Below are 18,195 nucleotides of genomic sequence, written 5' to 3' on the forward strand. Positions count from 1 at the left end.
CAGACACAGGATTAGAACCCATGTCCTCTGACTCCCAGGCCCGGGCTCTTTCTGCTAAACCGTGTGTACCCGAGTGCTTACTACAGTGCTTGGCACTTATCAATCAATCCACTATATTTATTGAGCGCTTTGTGTGGAAAACTGCTAAGTGCTTGGGAGGATACGCTGTAACTGAGTTGGAGGACACGTTTCCTGCCCAAGAGGAACTTACAATCTAGGGGGGAGATAGATGGGGCACAGACCATTACCCACCCACATGGGGCTTACTCTCTTAATCCCCATTTTACAGATGAGGCAACTGAAGCACAGAGAAGTGACTTGCCCAAGGTCACACAGCAGACAAGCGGCGGAGGCTAGGTTAGAACCCAGGTCCTCTGACTCCCAGGCCCCTGCTCTTTCCACTAGGCCAGGCACTGCACTTATGATGGTGATGAAGTACAATTTGTTATCCCCATTTTATAAAGGAGGAAAGTAAAGGCCAGGAAGTGGTCTGAGAACACCCAAGTAGACCGGCGGCAGAAATGGAACTAGAATGCAGGGGTCCTTACTGCTAGACCCTTGTTTCTTTTCCATCAAACCATGCCTGGCAGCAGGGAACGTGTCTGCCAACTCTCCCAAGTGTGTAGCACAGTGCTCTGCCCCGCAGTAAGTGTTCAGTAAATGCCACTGACTGATTAACAATGGAAACGATGAGCTGGGGGACAGGGATACCTCGACTTGAGAATCTTTCACCTCGCAGGCTTCCGGTTTAATAATGTTGGCGTGTGTTAAGCGCTTACTATGTGCAGGGCACCGCTCTAAGCGCTGGGGTAGACACAGGGGGATCAGGTTGTCCCACGTGGGGCTCACAGTCTTCATCCCCATTTTCCAGATGAGGTCCCTGAGGCCCAGAGAAGTGAAGTGACTCGCCCACAGTCACCCAGCTGACAAGCGGCAGAGCTGGGATTCGAACTCATGACCCCCGACTCCAAAGCTCTTTCCACTGAGCCACGCTGGTTTGACTAGTGCCCTCCCTGCCTATTAGTCATTTGCTGCCGGAGACCCTACGGTCCCTCCTGTATCTTCCCTGCCATCCTGCTGGTTCCTCGGGCACCGCTAAATACCATCCCATTCCCAGCTACGAAGCAGTGCAGCAGAATGTTTCGGTAGGAAACCTTTGAGCCACCAAGAGCGTACGTTTGAAGCACTGGGAAATCTTGAGGGGAAAAATCCTCTAGAAATCTAAGGGGATGCTATTACCTAAACACCGTAGCTCGATTTCATTTATCTCACTGCCCACCCCTTGCCCACATCCTGCCTCTGGCCTGAAAACCCCTTCTTCTCATACGTAACAGACAACCACTCTCCCCACCTTCAAGGCTTATTGAAGATGATTTCTCCTCCAAGAAGACTTCCCCGATTAAGCCCTCTTTTCCCTTACTCCTTCTCCCTATGCACTTAGATCTGAACCCTTTAAATGCTGATATTCACCCTACCCTCAATCCCATAGCATTCAGGTACATATCTGTAATTCATTTATTTATATTAATGTCTGTCTCCCCCTCTAGAATATTCCTTCTGGACAGTGCACGTGTCTACACTGTACTCTCCTAAGTGATTAGGACAGTGCTTAGCACACAGTAAGCACTCAAACAAAAAGGTCCCACCTTTGACAGTTTTTTGACTCATTCAGAATTGATCTATAAGAGCCTTAGGTAGAGCAAGACAGTCCGTATCTTAGCAATTGGCAGATTGTTAACCGATTGTGAGTTAGGCGAATTAGCGTCAGGGGATGCTCGTTGTTTTCCATACCTAAACGCAGAAGTCTAACCCTCTCCAGGAAGGGTGTAGGAGAATAAGGATGAAAAGCAAAGAAAACAGTGAATGAGAATGAAATCGGTAAGTCATATCCCATCTTAAGTTGATCCGCAGGTTAAACCTGACCAATGCAAAGCTTTGGCCATGTCCGAGTTCCATATTTCCCCCCCCCCCCCCCACCATTTAAAACTCTGCTGTTTCATCAACGACGATAGTTACTGAGCACCAGGCCAAGCACTTAAAAACATGCAAGAGGTGAAGAAGTGAGACACCCTACCTTTAAAGAGCGTCCAGTCTAAAGGGGGAGACTGGCTTAAATTGCCAAACATGCAAGAGATGAAAGAATAAGAGCACGGATTCAAATGATACGAAACCAAAGTCGGCATTTCATTCAGGGGATACAAAATAGATCGATACAAGATTCCTAAGGCAGCTGATGTGATCAATGCCAGCGCGGAGGTCACGGATTTGACTTCCTTTTTTTCAGTCCCATCCAATGCTAAAGGTTTCTTTTGTTTGTTTTGTTTGTAATGGTATTTGTTAAGCACCTACTATGTGCCAGGCACTGATTTAAGAACCCGTGTAGATACAAGTTAATCTGGTTGGATGCAGTCCGTGTCGCACATGAGGTTCACAGTCTAAACTCCCACTTTACCGATCTGGTAACTGAGGTACTGAGCGGTGGTGACTTGCCGAAGGTCACGCAGCAGACAAGTGGCTCAGCTGGGATTAGAACTCAGGTCCTCTGAGTTGCAATGGAACAAATTCTACAAGGTACTGGGACATGGATTTAGGGAGGAAGATATTTTAAAGTTCTCAGTTGGCTCTTGCGGTAATGAGGAGGGTGTGGTGGAGCTGCGGCCGGCTATTTTCATTCATTCATTCATTCAATCGTATTTATTGAGCGCTTACTGTGTGCAGAGCACTGTACTGAGCGCTTGGAAGGTACAATACAGCAAAAAAGAGAGACATTCCCTCCCCACAGCGGGCTCCTAGGAGGATGTACGGGCATAAATATGTGTGTGTGTGTGTGTGTTTGTCTATGTGTGTATGTCTCCAGTGGTAAGAGCACAGGATTGGGAACCAGGAGACTGGGTTCAAATCCCACTTCTACCAACTGCCGGCTGTGAGACTTTGCTTCTCTGTGCATCAGTTTCCTCAACTGTAAAATGGGGATTCAATACCTGATCTGCTTCCTGCTTAGACTGTGAGCCCCAAGTGGGACAGAGATTGTGTCCAACCCTTTGACCTTGTATCTACCCCAGCTCTTAGAATAGTGGTTGATACATAGAAAGTGCTTAGGAAAGACAATGATAATGACGATGATGATACGTTTTCCTTTTTGGCATCGCCTTGATTCTATTTATTTGCTGTTGTTTTAATGAGATGTTCATCCCCTTGATTCTATTTATTGCCATTGTTCTCGTCCGTCCGTCTCCCCCGATTAGACCGTAAGGCCTTCTTCAAAGGGCAGGGACTGTCTCTATCTGTTACCGATTTGTCCATCCCAAGCGCTTAGTACAGTGCTCTGCACATAGTAAGCGTTCAATAAATACTACTGAATGAACGAACGCTCAAAACTAGAGAGATTATTAAGGGTATGGCCAATTTTTCTAGACTGTAAAGTCGTCGTCTCTGTCTACAACTGCACTGTACTTTCCCAGGTGCTTAGTACAGGGCTCATTCAATAGTATTTATTGAGCGCTTACTATGTGCAGAGCACTGTACTCTCTGCACACAGTAAGCGCTCAATAAATACGTTTAAATTGAAAAATCGAATTGAGTAAGGGAAGACATTTGGGAGGTTTCCCCCAGGAAAACGTTTGGAGCCAAAGACGGAAGTATAAATAGCTAGATTCCCATCCAGTGATTTGGGTCAATTTCATTAAAAGCTGTTGAGCATTTTCCCAAACACAACTTGTCTTTACTGGCAACAATGTGTTGGCTCATCACGCTATGCGCTCTGATGTCATTGGCATTCTTTAACAGCAACTCGTTCCAGTAATCCCAGGGTACGGATCAAAGAATGTCCCACCCTTGTATCAGAAATATCCTACCTCTAGATATGTAGAGCAGTGCTTGCTTCAGAATCGAGGCTAGCACACAATTAGGAATATGTCAATTTTGTTGTTGGGCTCTACTCTCCTGAGCGCTTAGTACAGAGCTCTGCACACAATAAGCACTCAATACCTAAAACTGATTGATTGGTTGAGTGATTCGACTTGGAAGTCGACTGTTCTTCCTAAGCAATTGAATTCAAGTCCTCTGGGAGCCAGCAGCCCGGGGTTTTGAAACTTCCTGCATTCCATGCTTCTTGGGGCAATAGGATTCCGAGGTTAAGGGCTTGGTATTTACTGGCGTTTATGTCCTTGAAAGAGTGAACACCTTCCTAAATATCCAACTGCTAAGATTATAGAATAATAATAATAACGTTGGTATCTGTTAAGCGCTTACTATGTGCCGAGCACTGTTCTAAGCGCTGGGGTAGACACAGGGGAATCAGGTTGTCCCCCGTGGGGCTCCCAGTCTTCATCCCCATTTTACAGATGAGGTAACTGAGGCACCGAGAAGTGAAGTGACCCGCCCACAGTCACACAGCTGGCAAGTGGCCGAGCCGGGATTTGAACCCATGACCTCTGACTCCAAAGCCCGTGCTCTTTCCACTGAGCCACGCTGCTTCTCTTATCCAAATAAGAATCCAAACCCAGCCCTAACCCAACTAACCTTGACCCCTCCCGACCTGATTTCGTTGTTATTTCTTGGTTCCCAATCCTTTCGTGACTTCTACTTCACATGGCTGTAAAGAAACACTGGACCGCCCGTTACTCATTTCAAAATATGGTCAATCTGCTCTTTCACCTCTATTTCTCCTTACTCCTTTCCCGCTGCACCCCAGCTCGCACACTTCATTCTTCCACAGACAATTTAATTGCCGTTGCCGCATTTTTGTCCCTCTTGCCCCAAACCTGACCTCTTGCTCACGTCCTCTGTCCTCCAAACTGCCTGGAATTCCCTCTCCCTTCACATCCAGAAGACCACGTCTCGCTACATCTTTGACGTCCTTCTGGACGTCAAAGCAGCGTCCAGTAGGAGAAGCAGCGTGGCTCAGTGGAAAGAGCACGGGCTTTGGAGTCAGGGCTCACGAGTTCGAATCCCAGCTCTGCCACTTGTCGGCTGTGTGACTGTGGGCAAGTCACTTAACTTCTCTGTGCCTCAGTTCCCTCATCTGTAAAATGGGGATCAAGACTGTGAGCCCCACGTGGGACAACCTGATTCCCCTATGTCTACCCCAGCGCTTAGAACAGTGCTCGGCACATAGTAAGCGCTTAACAAATACCAACATTATTATTATTATTATTCTGAAATCACATCTCCTCCATAAGGCAACAGCGTGGAGAAGCTGCGAGAAGCAGCGTGGCTCAGTGGAAAGAGCATGAGTTTTAGAGTCAGAGGTCATGGGTTCGAATCCCGGCTCGGCCCCTTGTCAGCTGTGTGACTGTGGGCCAGTCACTTCACTTCTCTGTGCCTCAGTTCCCTCATCTGTAAAATGGGGATGAAGACTGTGAGCCCCACGTGGGACAACCTGATTCCCCTGTGTCTACCCCAGCGCTTAGAATAGTGCTCTGCACATAATAAGCACTTAACAAATACCAACATTATTATTAAGGCAGCAACTTGAAGAAGCAGAGATGCCTAATGGAAACAGCTTGGACCTGGGAGCCAGAGGATCTGGGTTCTAATCCTGACTCGACCACTTGTTGGCTCTGTGAACTTGGACGAGTCATTTCACTTCTCTGTGGCTCAGTTATCTGATCTGTTAAATGGGGATTGAGACTGCGAGCCCCATGTGGGACAGGTACTGTGTCCAACCCTATGTGCTTGTATGCACCTCAGTGCTTAGTACAGTGCTTGGCACATAGTAAGCACTTCAGTGCCACAATTATTACTATTATGTGCCAGGCACTGTGCTGAGAGCTGGGTTAGTACAAGCTAATTATGTCCCAGATGGGGGGGGGGTCACAGTTTTAATCCCTGTTTTACAGATGAGGTAAGTGAGGCACAGAGAAGTTAAGTGACTTGTCCAACGTCATACAGGAGACGGGTTGTGGAGCCGGTATTAGAACCCAGCTCCTTCTGGCTCCGAGGCCCATGCTCTATCCACTAGGCCAAGCTGCTCCTTGACTGGGAGCCCAATGTGAGACATGGAGTATGTCCAATCTGAATAGCTTGTATCTACCCCAGTGCTCAGTACGGTGCCTGGCACATAGTAAGCGCTTAACAAATTAAAATAAAAGAGGCCTTTCCTGCCTAACTTCTCATCTCCCTATTCTCTCCTATTCCTGCCAGTTCTGCACTTCTGTCATCCAAATTGTTGGCTACTCCCCTCCTCTTCCACTTAACACTTATGTACATCCGTTACCGATTTGTCCATTCCAAGCGCTTAGTACAGTGGTCTGCACATAGTAAGCGCTCAATAAATACTACTGAATGAATATCTACAAGCTCTGTTGCTTCTCCCCACCTCCAACTTATTTTAAAGTCTGTGCTGCCCCCCACCCCGACATTAGAGTTCAAGCTCCTCGAGGGCAAGGATTGTGTCTAACTACCACCTTGGACTTTCCCAATCACTTCGTTCAGTGCTCTGTACGCAGAGTAAACAGCTCTTGATTATTTTGTACATTTTTCTGACCCATAGACTCTCCAGAGCCCACATGGGAAGCACCATGTTGTGGATAGAGCAAGGGCCTGGGAGTCAGAAGGTCATGGCTTCTGATCCCAGCTCTGCCACTTGTCGGCTGTGCGACCTTGGGCGAGACACTTCACTTCTCTGTGCTTCAGTTACCTCTTCTGTAAAATGGGGATTAAGACTGTGAGACCCATGTGAGACAGGGACTGTGTCCAACCTCACCACCCGGTATCTACCCCAGTCTTTAGAACAAGTGCTCGGCACATAGTAAGCACTTGAAATACCATTGTCGGGAAGCAGCGTGGCCTAGTGGATAGAGCCTGGGCCTGGGAGTCGGAAGGACCTGGGTCCTAATCCCAGCGCTGTCACTTGTCTGCCGTGTGACCTCGGGCAAGTCACTTCGCGTCTCTGGACCTCAGTTACTTCATCTGTAAAATGGGGATTAAGACTGAGCCCCACGTGGGACAGGGACTGTGCCCAACCTCATTACCTTGTATCTATCCCAGTGCTTAGAACAGTACTTGACACGTAGTATGTGCTTAACAAACACCATTTTTATTAGTATTATTATCATTACACCAACCCACTTGTCTCACTGGTCTAAATGAGGGAAGGTGGGGGCTTCAGCACCGGTGAGCCTTGGTTCGATTATTCTTTATCTTTTCTTTCCCAGTAATCTAGAATTCTTTATTTTGTCATTCCAAGGAATCTAGAACACTGTTCTCTAAGGAGTGGCATGTTTCACCTTGTTTGGAGATAACTGAACCACAATTCCCGTGTAATTGTAACGGTCTCTCCTATGTGGAGAGACTTAATAAACACCAGTGGCCACTCGAAGATCTTTCTTTTTAAAAGACGGAACCGATCTCTGTTTACTGCTAAGAATCTTCATGAAGAAAAAGAAGATTCAGGTTTCATTATTCTCCACCACATCTTTCTAATTCAGAGTTATATCATGTTGACCTCAGGGGAAGAATATGAATCTGAAAACCAGAGGCTGTATGAAATAAAAATTCTGACTGTGATATTTCTTTGCTTGTAATAATAATAATGGAATTTTATTAAGTACTTGCTATGTGCCAGGCACTGTACCAAGCTGTGGGGTAGATACAAGATAATCAGGTCCCACGTGGGGCTCACTGTGTAAGTAGGAGGAAGAACAGGTATTGAATCCACATTTTGCAGATGAGGGTACTGAGGCACAGGGAAGTTAAGTGATTTGCCCAAGGTCACACAGTAAGTACGTGGCAGAGCCTGGATTAGAACCTGGGTCCTCTGACTTCTCTGGCCTGGGTTCTTTCCACTAGGCCACTCTGGTTCCCTAAGCAGAGTACTTACTAATCGCAGTACTGTAGACTGTAAGTTCCCCTGTGGGCAGGGGCAACGTGTCTGTCGATTCTGTTATAGTGTATCCTCCCAAGTGCTTAGTACAGTGTCCTGCACATAATAAGCTCTCAGCAAGTACTGTTGGTTGACTGACTGATTAATCGCTTCTACTTAGACTGACATCAGCCTCCATAATTGACAATTGCCGAGGGCTATTTTCCACGTTGAGTGAAATCAGAACATCCAGAGCCACCTACAAAATGGATTTTAAAGCAGTTACCCATGGTAAGTAATCCAGGTGAATATCAATTAATTAATGAATGGTATTAATGAGCACTTACAATGTGTAGAGCACTGTATTAAGCACCTGGGAGAGTATAATACAGCAGAAATAGCAGATACGTTAGCAGCATAGCTGTGACTATTTTGCCATGCTGGAATAAGACAGCTCAAACTGCTAGAGATTTTTTTTAAAGCCAGTTAGCTTGTAATATCTCTATTTTGGCAGAATCAATCCATCACAGTTATTGAGAATCAATCAATAGCATTCACTAAATATTTACTGTGGACAGAGGACTATATTAAGGGTTTGGGAGAGTACAGTACAACAGAATTGGTAGGCATGTCCCCTGTCCACCAGGAGCTTAGAGACTAGCCAGAAACTGAGAATTTTGAATTCCCTCCGAGCCAGCGAAGTAGGTGAAAAACAGATTGGTCCCTTCTTCATCCTCCTTTATACGCCCACCTGCGATGGGTTTTAAGCAAAATGAAACGTTTTTAGGCCTGGCAGACCAGAAGAAGCTGAAGCAGCACAGTGAGTATGTGAGAAACTCAGTCTTCCCCAAATATTTCTGTAAGAGATCCAGGGCAACAAGAAGGAGGGTTGGGTGAGTGCACACATTTCTGTGGTTGCCAGGGCAGAATAATAATGATTGTGGTACTTGTTAAGCGCCAGTATGTGCCAGGCACTTACTAAGCTCTGGGGTGAATACAAACAGATCAGGTTAGATGCAGTCCCTGTCCCACATGGGGCTCACAGTCTCAATCCCCATTTTACAGGTGAGGTAACTGAAGCACAGAGAAGTGAAGTGACTTGCTCAAAGGCACACAGCAAACACGTGGCAGAGCCGGGATTAGAATCCTTGACTCCCAGGCCCATGCTCTATCCACTACATCATGCTGGTAGAAGTTTCTCAGGATTTGGGCTGGAGGGTAAAAGTGGAAAGGACTCCAGAACCCTTCAGCCAGCACGTTTCTCATTTTACACAAAATGGAGGAAAAATCAACTTTAACCCGAGAGGTGTCTGGCTGAGCTTTAACTGAATTATTTATGGGATACCGGCACAGTCTCCATTGCAATTGATAATCATTCCCCACTATTGTTCTCCAGTCAGGAAAGTGGTTTCCCTAGGTTGGATCAATATTGGATTATTTATCTCTCCCACTTGCTACCCCACAGTCAATGGCTGGGAATGATTAGCGCTCGCAAAAAAATAATCTCCTCTGGTGCCTCTTTGTAATTATAGGTTAGCCTGAGGAGGAGGATAAAGACATTTGCAACCAAGATGGTCATCACAAGTGGAAATGAAGAAGAGAAAGGCAACCATGAAAAGGAAAGCAAGGAGGAAACTGTCCTTGCCATGTTGGGGATCATAGGGACAATTCTGAACCTGATCGTCATCATTTTCGTCTACATTTACACGACTTTATGAACTGCAGTGGAGGAAGCCTCCCGGTGAGGTTTTCAAGCTTTTCCAGCGCAGAGGATTGGCTGCTAAGGGGCAAGCAAACATTTTACCCGTTGGCCGTCGGCTCCACTGAACCACCTCAGTGCAATGGGAACGCCATCATATAACGCCTGCCTGCAAGCGGCAGACTCTAAAGCACAATGCATTCTGACCCGCACGGCCATAAACTGAACTTTCCTGGGGGAGAAGGTGGGTTCAGGGCAACCGAGGAAACCTCGCCGGTCAGGTCAACCTTGGATCCAATAGGCTTGTGTATAGAAATGCTAGCAGATTGCGATATTCTCCAAGGGCCCCATTAACTCCACAGCACAAAATGTGGGCAAGTTGAAAAGTGTGCTAGAACCCCCCCTTTCACCTTCAGTCTGGAATTGACAACCACTTAGGAGACGGACATGGGGGGACTTGATCCCATTTTATCGCGGATGTCTCAAAATCCAGTCTTGGGGAAATAACCTGATTGTGTCTTCATTGGCTTGGCACTTGTATCTGTTCCTACCAATGTTTGTAAATCTATATTTTTAATAAATGTGCTATATTTTTTAGCATGAACCAAATATTTGGGGATGCACTCCTGGATCCAGATAGGTTGGCTGGGTTTTACGTAGTCTCTCTCAACTACAAATGTTTCTCTGTTCTGCAGTCATAATTCTACCGATTTCCCTCCTCATCTCTGAAGTCCTGGGTTCGAAGTCCACTTTTTCAAACCATCACCCTCCGGCTCCCAAGGTGCCTGGTGTGAGGAGGAGGTTACATTGGGAAGCTGATCGCTGAAACAACAGATTTATCAAAATACCGCGGGCTCGACCAAGCCGGCCTTCAATGCAGGGACTACCAATCTCTTGTACCGACCTTTCCCAACACTCAGTGCGGTGTGCTCTGCGCACGGTAAATGCTCAATAAATACCATCGATCGATCGAGTGATAGGGAGTCTTTACCCAGAATTGTACGGAAAGGATGGCTACAGGATGGACAATAGGTGGTATTTGATGACCGCTGGGAAATCGTGGCTTGGTGTGATAATTGCCTCCATCAAGCGTCTGTTAAACTCTTTAGAGACACAAAATATTCAGACTTCTAAGACTGTCGGTGGTTAGTGATGGTATTTATTAAGTACTTACCAAATGCCAAGATCGAGGGTAGATAGAAGACAGTAGGCTCTTAATAAATACCATTGATTTGATTACAGATCACGGGACTCAGTCTGCAAGGGAGGGAAAGTAGGGATTTTACACCCATTTTACAAAAGAGGAAACCAAGGCTCCGAAAGATGAAGTGATTTACCCAAGGTCCCACAGTGGCCTGGTGCCAGAGTTGGGACCAGGGCCCTGATCCTCCCATCCTGGCCACACTGCCCCCCTGAAGACTGTTGCTTCTCTTTGGTGACTCTGACAATCAGCTAATCCAATTCTAATGTAAAGGGAAGAGGTATGTCAAAGAACCAAGGCAGAGTAATGACTAATCAAGGGCAGCAACTAGGCTCGGGGTGGCAGACGGAATGATGAGTTGAGGATTCAGGGTTTGACCGAATAAGCCCCATCTTAAATCTATCAGGTCAGACCCTCACTAGCTCGGGCTCCTGGACCACCATTTGATTTGGTGACGGCTAAAGGGCCTACTTCGTCCCTTGGGAACTTGCCCAATTATCCCGTTGGCCAAGCCGCTGATAACCGTCCAAGAAGTGCCCTACGTTCTGGCAGGCTGGGGTGCAATCGATTACAGTTAGTCGAGTCAACCTGGACCATTTCTGAAATGGAGCTGGGCTCTTGGAAAGGGCCATTAGGTTTCCCCAACCCCAGTCCGTGGCCCGAAAGATTCCACGAGCCCAGAAATCTGGCAGAACCAACCCCAGGAAAATAAACTGGCCTGGAGAAGTGTGGTGGGAGGTACTGACCAAGGTGGATTAGCCACGGGACTGGACGCTGAGAGTCGGGGGAATTCCAGGGGACCTGGTTTTCGTATGGAAAGTGTGTGAAATCCTGAACAGTGACCTGAACTAAGTCAAAAATAAAGGTGGATTTAAAAGAATCAGCTTTTCCTGTCCCATTTTTTTTCCCACCTTCTATTTCAGATTTAGGAAAGATTTTTCAGCCCCAGCGGTAGTTCTCAGCTCAATGTGGATTTTCTTGTTAACAGACCCATCTGAACCCTTTCAGGCAAGGACTGTGGTATTTGGAGCACCGAAATCTCAGTAACTTTTCACGTAAACGAATTGAAACTTCCTGAAAGAAAATGCCTTTCCCATCTCCCGTAGAGCTTCCCGGAATATTATTTTAGAGACCCCAGAAGCAGCCTCACCCTCAGCATGAAAATAAAGCTGCCCGACTCAATCACAGCTAAGTCAAATGGGGACATCCTTTCCAACGGCATTTTCAGCTATGGCCTATCCATTTAATTTCTGCAGTAACTCGGTGGCAGTGAATACCAAGGGACTACACCACACAACACCAGGCCTGTCATTCGGGAGACAGAAGGGGATACGGCCAGGATTTATCCTTCAACCTTAGGCATAAGGGAAAGGCACGTGATCCTTGCTTTGTTTCCTTTGAAATCTAACCAGGAATCTACGGGATTATCGAGTCAGCAGTTCACCTCTGTTGGTTGTCACTGTCCTCTTCTTTCTGGACCCCTGCTCTTGGGGTAAGATCATAGAATCATTACCCTGGTCCTGAGCCCTTTCTTAGCAGCCGTGGCACAGAGATGTGAACGCTGCTGCTTTCTCTCAGACATTCTCTGTTGCCTCTTTGGTGGCTGGCATGAGGACCACACTTCAGGAGCACTAATGGTAGGTAAGGTGCAACACACTGTACTAAATATTTGTTAGACATGGTATTCTTGATAGACTGTAAGCTCCTTATGGACAGGGAATGTGACTACCAACTCCATTGCATCGTGCTCCCCCGAGCGCTTCGTGCAGTGCTCTGCACACGGTAAATACTCAATAGATACCGTTGATTGAAAGTGCAACGGAAGCAATGGGCATATTTCTGGCTCACAAGAAGCTTACAGTCTAATGAGGGAGACAGAAATGTATTTCCAAATGAGTAATGAGAATCAAAAATCGTTCGACTGAATGTATATTCAATTCAGTCAACTCTTGCCATTCCTATCTTACCTCACTTATCTACTACAACTCAGTCTGTGAGCTTCACTCGCCTAATGCCAGCCTACTCACTGTACCGCAGTTTCAGTTTCATCTATCTCACTCCCCACCCCTCGCCCACATCCGCCCTCGGGCCTGGAAGTCCCTCCTCCTTCATATCCAACAGACCACTATTCTCTCCAACTTCAAAGCCCTCCTAAAATCCTACCTCCTCCAAGAGGCCTTCCTTGACTAAGCCCTTATTTCCTCTATTTGTCCTACTTGCTGGGTTGCCTATTCCCTTGGTATCGCTGTCCTTTAAGTTCTTAATATTCTCTCCACTCTCAGCCCCACAGCACTTCATTTAATCGTATTTATTGAGCGCTTACTCTGTGCAGAGCACTGTACTAAGCGCTTATTATGCACATAGTCTTACCCTCTCCCATTTCTCCATCAGGACTTGATTTAAATCTCTGTCTCTGGCTCCAGTCTGTAAACCCCTTGTGAGCAGGGATCATATATAACGACTCTATTGCCTTGTACCCTCCCAAGCGCTTAGTACATTATAATGCTTAGTACCAGTAGTCCACAATAGATTCCATTGATTAGTTGATTGAGATATATATCAATCAATTGATCAATTGCATTTATAGAGCACTTACTATGAGCAGAGCACTGTACTAAACACTTGGGAGAGTACAATTCAACAGCATTAGCAGACGCGTTCCCTGCCTACAATGAACTTACAGTCTGGAGGGGAAGACAGGCATTAGTATGAATAAATCATTTCTAACGTACAATTTAAGGACATGGACACAAGTGCTGTGGGGTTGGGAAGAATGTCAAGTGTACCGACGTCACAGATTGAAGGGCGTAGACTAATGCAGAGGGGAGAGAGAGCTGGGGGGAAAAAAAAAGTCTTAACTGGGGAAGGCCTCTCGCAGGAAATGTGAACTTAATAATGCTTTGAAGGTGGAAAGGGTGGTAGTCTGGCGTATGTGGAAGGGGAGGGAGTGCCAGGGTAGGAGGAGGCTGTGGAAAAGGAGGCTGCGGTGAGATAGACGAGATCAGGGCACAGTAAATTGGCACTAGAGGATAGGAGTGTACAGGCTGGACTGCAGTGGGAGATTAGCGAGGTGAGGAAGGATGGGGGGAGCTGATTGAGTGCTTTAAAGCCCATGGTAAGGATTTTCTGTTTGATGTGGCGGTGGATGGACAGTCACTGGAGGTTCTTGAGGAGTGGGGAGACACGAACTGAACAATTTTGTTGATAAATGATCCGTGCAGCAGAGTGAAGTCTGGATTGGAGTGCGGAGAGACAGAAGGCCGGGAGGTCAGCGAGGAGGCAGAAGTAGTAATCAAGGCGGGATAGGAAAAGTGCTTGGATTAGCAAGGTAGCAGGTTGGCTGGAGAGGAAAGGGCAAATTTTAGCGGATGTCGTGAAGTTAGAACAATCAGGAGCTGGTAACAGATTGAATATGTGGGTGGAATGAGAGAGGTGAGTCGGGGATAATGCCAAGGTTACGGGCTTATGAGATAGGGAGGAAAATGGTGACTGCGAGCTCACTGTGGGCAGGAATGTCTCTGTTTGTTGTTATATTGTACTCTCCCAAGTGCCCAGTACAGTGCTTTGTACACAGTAATCACAACCAATATGCTTGAATCAATAGTGGCGGTGTCTTCAGTGATGGGAAAGACAGGGGAGGACGGTGGCTGGGAAGAAAAGGATCAATCAGTGTTTACTATATGCAGAGCACTGTTCTAAGCGTTTGGGACAGTATCCAATCTAGGTATGTATAAATGTGTAGCCAAGTGGTGAGGACGAAAATAAATGAATGATGAGGTGCTAGAGGCGGCATCTGCCAGGCCTGACCACTTTCTTTCTTTAGCCTGCGTACTCATGGCATCTCGTGGAAGGTGAGAATGGCTGAGAAGGAAGCCATGCTTGCCTCCTCATCCCAACACCCCAGACATGATTTAGCAATGAGCGATCAGAATTCCCACAACGGAGCCTTCCTCTCGCTGCTTAAACATCTTAATCACCTGCTGGTCGACATCTTTTTTTATGGTATTTGTTAAGCATTTTACTACATGGCAGGGGCTGTTCTGAGCACTGGGGTAGAATCAAGGTAATCCGGTTGGACGTAATCAATGCCCCACATGGGGCTCACAATCTTAATCCCCATTTTATAGACGAGGTAACTGTGGCCCAGACAAGTAAAGTGACTTGCCCATGGTCAAGCAGACAAGGGGCAGAGCCAGGATTAGAACCCATACCCTTCTGACTGCTGTGTGGCCTTGAGCAAGTCACTTCACTGCTCTTGGCCTCAGTTACCTCATCTATAAAATGGGGTTTAAAACTGAGAGCCCCAGTGGACTGTGTCCAACCTAGTTTGCTTGTATCCACTCCAGCCCTAAATACAGTGCCTGGGAATAGAAGATGCTTAACAAATACCATAATTGTTATGATTATTATTTAAATTAACAAATACCATTAAAAGAGAACATGCTGCTGCATTATTAAATATATTCCATGGATATCTGAGCTATTAGACTACCTCTTTGAATCTTAGCCCAGTCTACACATGTCTATCAAACAAACTACATGTCCTTGCCTCGGCAGATGAAGTTTACTAAGATGCTAAAATGCTGTCCTCCTTTTCCGTTTCAAATTTATATTTAAGCTTTTAGACCAAGTAGGTAGATGGACCTGCAAGGACCAAGAAGAGTTTGTTGGCATGGGACGTCTCTAAGTGGAATTGGGGATGTAATGGTAAATCAACTGTGATGTTTTGCAAATGCAACAGATGCATATCAGTGAATCAAGTCTCCAGGTTTGCTTTCTTTTGTTTCAAGATCAATCAATTAATTATATTTATTGAGTGCTTATTGTGTGCACGACACTGTAATAAGCACTTGGGAGAGTACAATATAGCAGAGTTGGGAGACATGTTCCCTGCCCGCGGCGAGTTTACAGTCTAGAGAGGGAGACAGAAATGAATAAAAATAAATTATTGATACGTACTGCTGTGGGGTTGAGGGAGGGGTGAATAAGGGGTGCAGATCCTAATGAAAATAAATTACTGATACGTACTGCTGTGGGTTGAGGGAGGGGTGAATAAGGGCTGCAGATCCAAGTGCAAGGGTGACACAGAAGAGAGTGGGAGAAGAAATAAGAGCTTGAGTAAGGCCTCTTGGAGATGAGCTTTTAATTAGGCTTTGAAGGTGGGGTGAGTGATGGTGTGCCAGATATGAAAAGGGAGGGAGTTCCAGGCCAGAGGAAGGATATGGGCGAGAGATAGGTGATGAAACAGACCAGATCGAGGTGGATAGACAAAATCCAGAGTGCAAATAAATTAGGGGCCGGAGAGAGTGGCCCAGAGACATAGAAAGGTAGAGACAGAGAAGTGAAAAAAGATAGAGAGAGAAAGTGAGAGAATGAGTGAGAGGGTAACCTAATGTTACAGGACTGCCAAAGCTGGGGTTTTTATCCTTTGTGCTAAGTCCATGATGATGAATTGGTGGTAAGGAGGAGGTTGACTTGGATTTCGTTCATAATTTTCCCAACAGAAAATGAATGATTAGAAACTGTATGGTCAAGTAGAAAGGGCGTGGGTCCGAGATACAGAGGACCTAAATTGTAATCCTGGTTCTACTGCTGAGTTTCCCTCGCTTAATTTATCCGCGCCTCAGTTTTCACATCTGTAAAATGGCCATGCAATATACATTCTCCATTCCTCTTGGACTGTGAGCTCCATACCTGTGCCTCAGACGATATCCTACCAATACAAATCAATTTCTACCATAATCTTGTGGGACATCATGGGATCCTCAGTTGACGGTTAAAGATCAGAAACATACCAACTAAAGCCAAAGAGAGAGGGAACCATGGTGCACGATTCAATCCTAGATTCCACCCTGAGAAGCAGTAAAACAAAAAAATAAATAAATTGTGATATTTGTTAAGCGCTTACTATGTGCAAAGCACTGTTCTAAGCGCTGGGGGATACAAGGTGATCAGGTTGTCCCACGTGGGGCTCACAGTTTTAATCCCCATTTGACAGATGAGGTAACTGAGGCCCAGAGAAGTTAAGTGACTTGCCCAAGGTCACACAGCTGACCAGCGGCAGAGCCGGGATTAGGACCCGTGACCTCTGACTCCCAAGCCCGCGCTCTTTCCACTGAGCCACAGTATGCGCTTGTGGAAAGAACACAGGCCCAGGAGTCGGCGAACCCGCGTTCTAATCCCAGCTCTGCCATTTGTTTGCTGCGTGAACTTGGGCAAGTCACTTTGCTTCCCTATACCTCAGTTTCCTCATCTGCACTTTTCTTCTACTTAGACCGCAAGCCCCATGCAGGACATGGACGGTATCTGACCAGTATCTACCCAGTTGCTTAGAACAGTGCTAAACACATAGTAAGCGCTAAACAAACGCCATAATTATCATTCCCTAGGATGAGACCTTAGAACCCAATTGCTACCTCAGACTGGAAAGACTTCCCCAGGCTATCCCTTTTCCACAATCAGTGGTATTGAGCACTGAACTGTGTGCAGAGCACTGTACTAAGACCTTGGAAGACTACAGTACAATTAAGAGGTCGACACGATCTCTTCAGAGAGCTTATGCTCTAGTGGAATATGAGGTTGGTTGTCTGAGAATTCCAGAAGTAATAATAATGTTGGTATTCGTTCAGCGCTTACTATGTGCAGAGCACTGTTCTAAGCGCTGGGGGAGATACAGGGTCATCAGGTTGTCCCACGTGGGGCTCACAGTGATTCCCCATTTTCCAGATGAGGGAACTGAGGCCCAGAGAAGTGAAGTGACTTGCCCACAGTCACACAGCTGACAGGTGACAGAGCCGGGATTCGAGCCCATGACCTCTGACTCCCAAACCCGGCCTCTTTCCACTGAGCCACGCGACTGTGAACACACACAAATCACTTCCACCCCGGTTTCCAACATATCCGTAATTTGTTCATTTAGATTTAATAATAATGATGATAATAATAACGTTGGTATTTAAGCGCTTACTATGTGCCGAGCACTGTTCTAAGCGCTGGGGTAGACAGAGGGGAATCAGGTTGTCCCACGTGGGGCTCACAGTCTTCATCCCCATTTTCCACATGAGGTAACTGAGGCCCAGAGAAGTGAAGTGACTTGCCCGCAGTCACACAGCTGACAACTGGCAGAGCTGGGATTCGAACTCATGACCTCTGACTCCAAAGCCCCTGCTCTTTCCACCGAGCCACGCGGCTTACGTCCGCCTCCCTCTTTGGACCGCAGGCTTCCGGTAGGATGGGAGCGGGTCTACCAACTCCGTGGCATTTGTACTCTCCCAAGTACTTAGCCCAGTGCTCTGCACACAGTAATACCACCGTTGATTTGATCGATTGGTCTCCCTCCTTCCAATCCCACAGAAACAGATCCCTCCACCTGCCCCTATATTCAACTCGAAACACCTGCCAGGAAATGTCGTACTGTACACTCCAAAGCCCTTAGTTCAGTGATCTGTACACGGTAGCGTGGCTCGGTAAGGGAGCAGTGTGGCTTACTGG

At 46.5% G+C, this 18,195-nt stretch overlaps 1 long non-coding RNA gene across 1 annotated transcript in view; it reads left to right on the top strand.

Annotated features, from left to right (window-relative positions):
- The window catches only part of LOC114813243, a 36,895-nt gene extending 25,311 nt beyond the window's left edge, over positions 1 to 11,584 (top strand). The window contains exons 2-3 of the long non-coding RNA XR_003760925.2: positions 7,986 to 8,095; positions 9,337 to 11,584. This is a non-coding gene — a long non-coding RNA (uncharacterized LOC114813243). The remainder of the gene's footprint in view (positions 1 to 7,985; positions 8,096 to 9,336) is intronic.
- Positions 11,585 to 18,195: the final 6,611 nt, after the last annotated feature.

Source organism: Ornithorhynchus anatinus, chromosome 1, assembly GCF_004115215.2.
Source record: "Ornithorhynchus anatinus isolate Pmale09 chromosome 1, mOrnAna1.pri.v4, whole genome shotgun sequence".
Taxonomy (NCBI): domain Eukaryota; kingdom Metazoa; phylum Chordata; class Mammalia; order Monotremata; family Ornithorhynchidae; genus Ornithorhynchus; species Ornithorhynchus anatinus.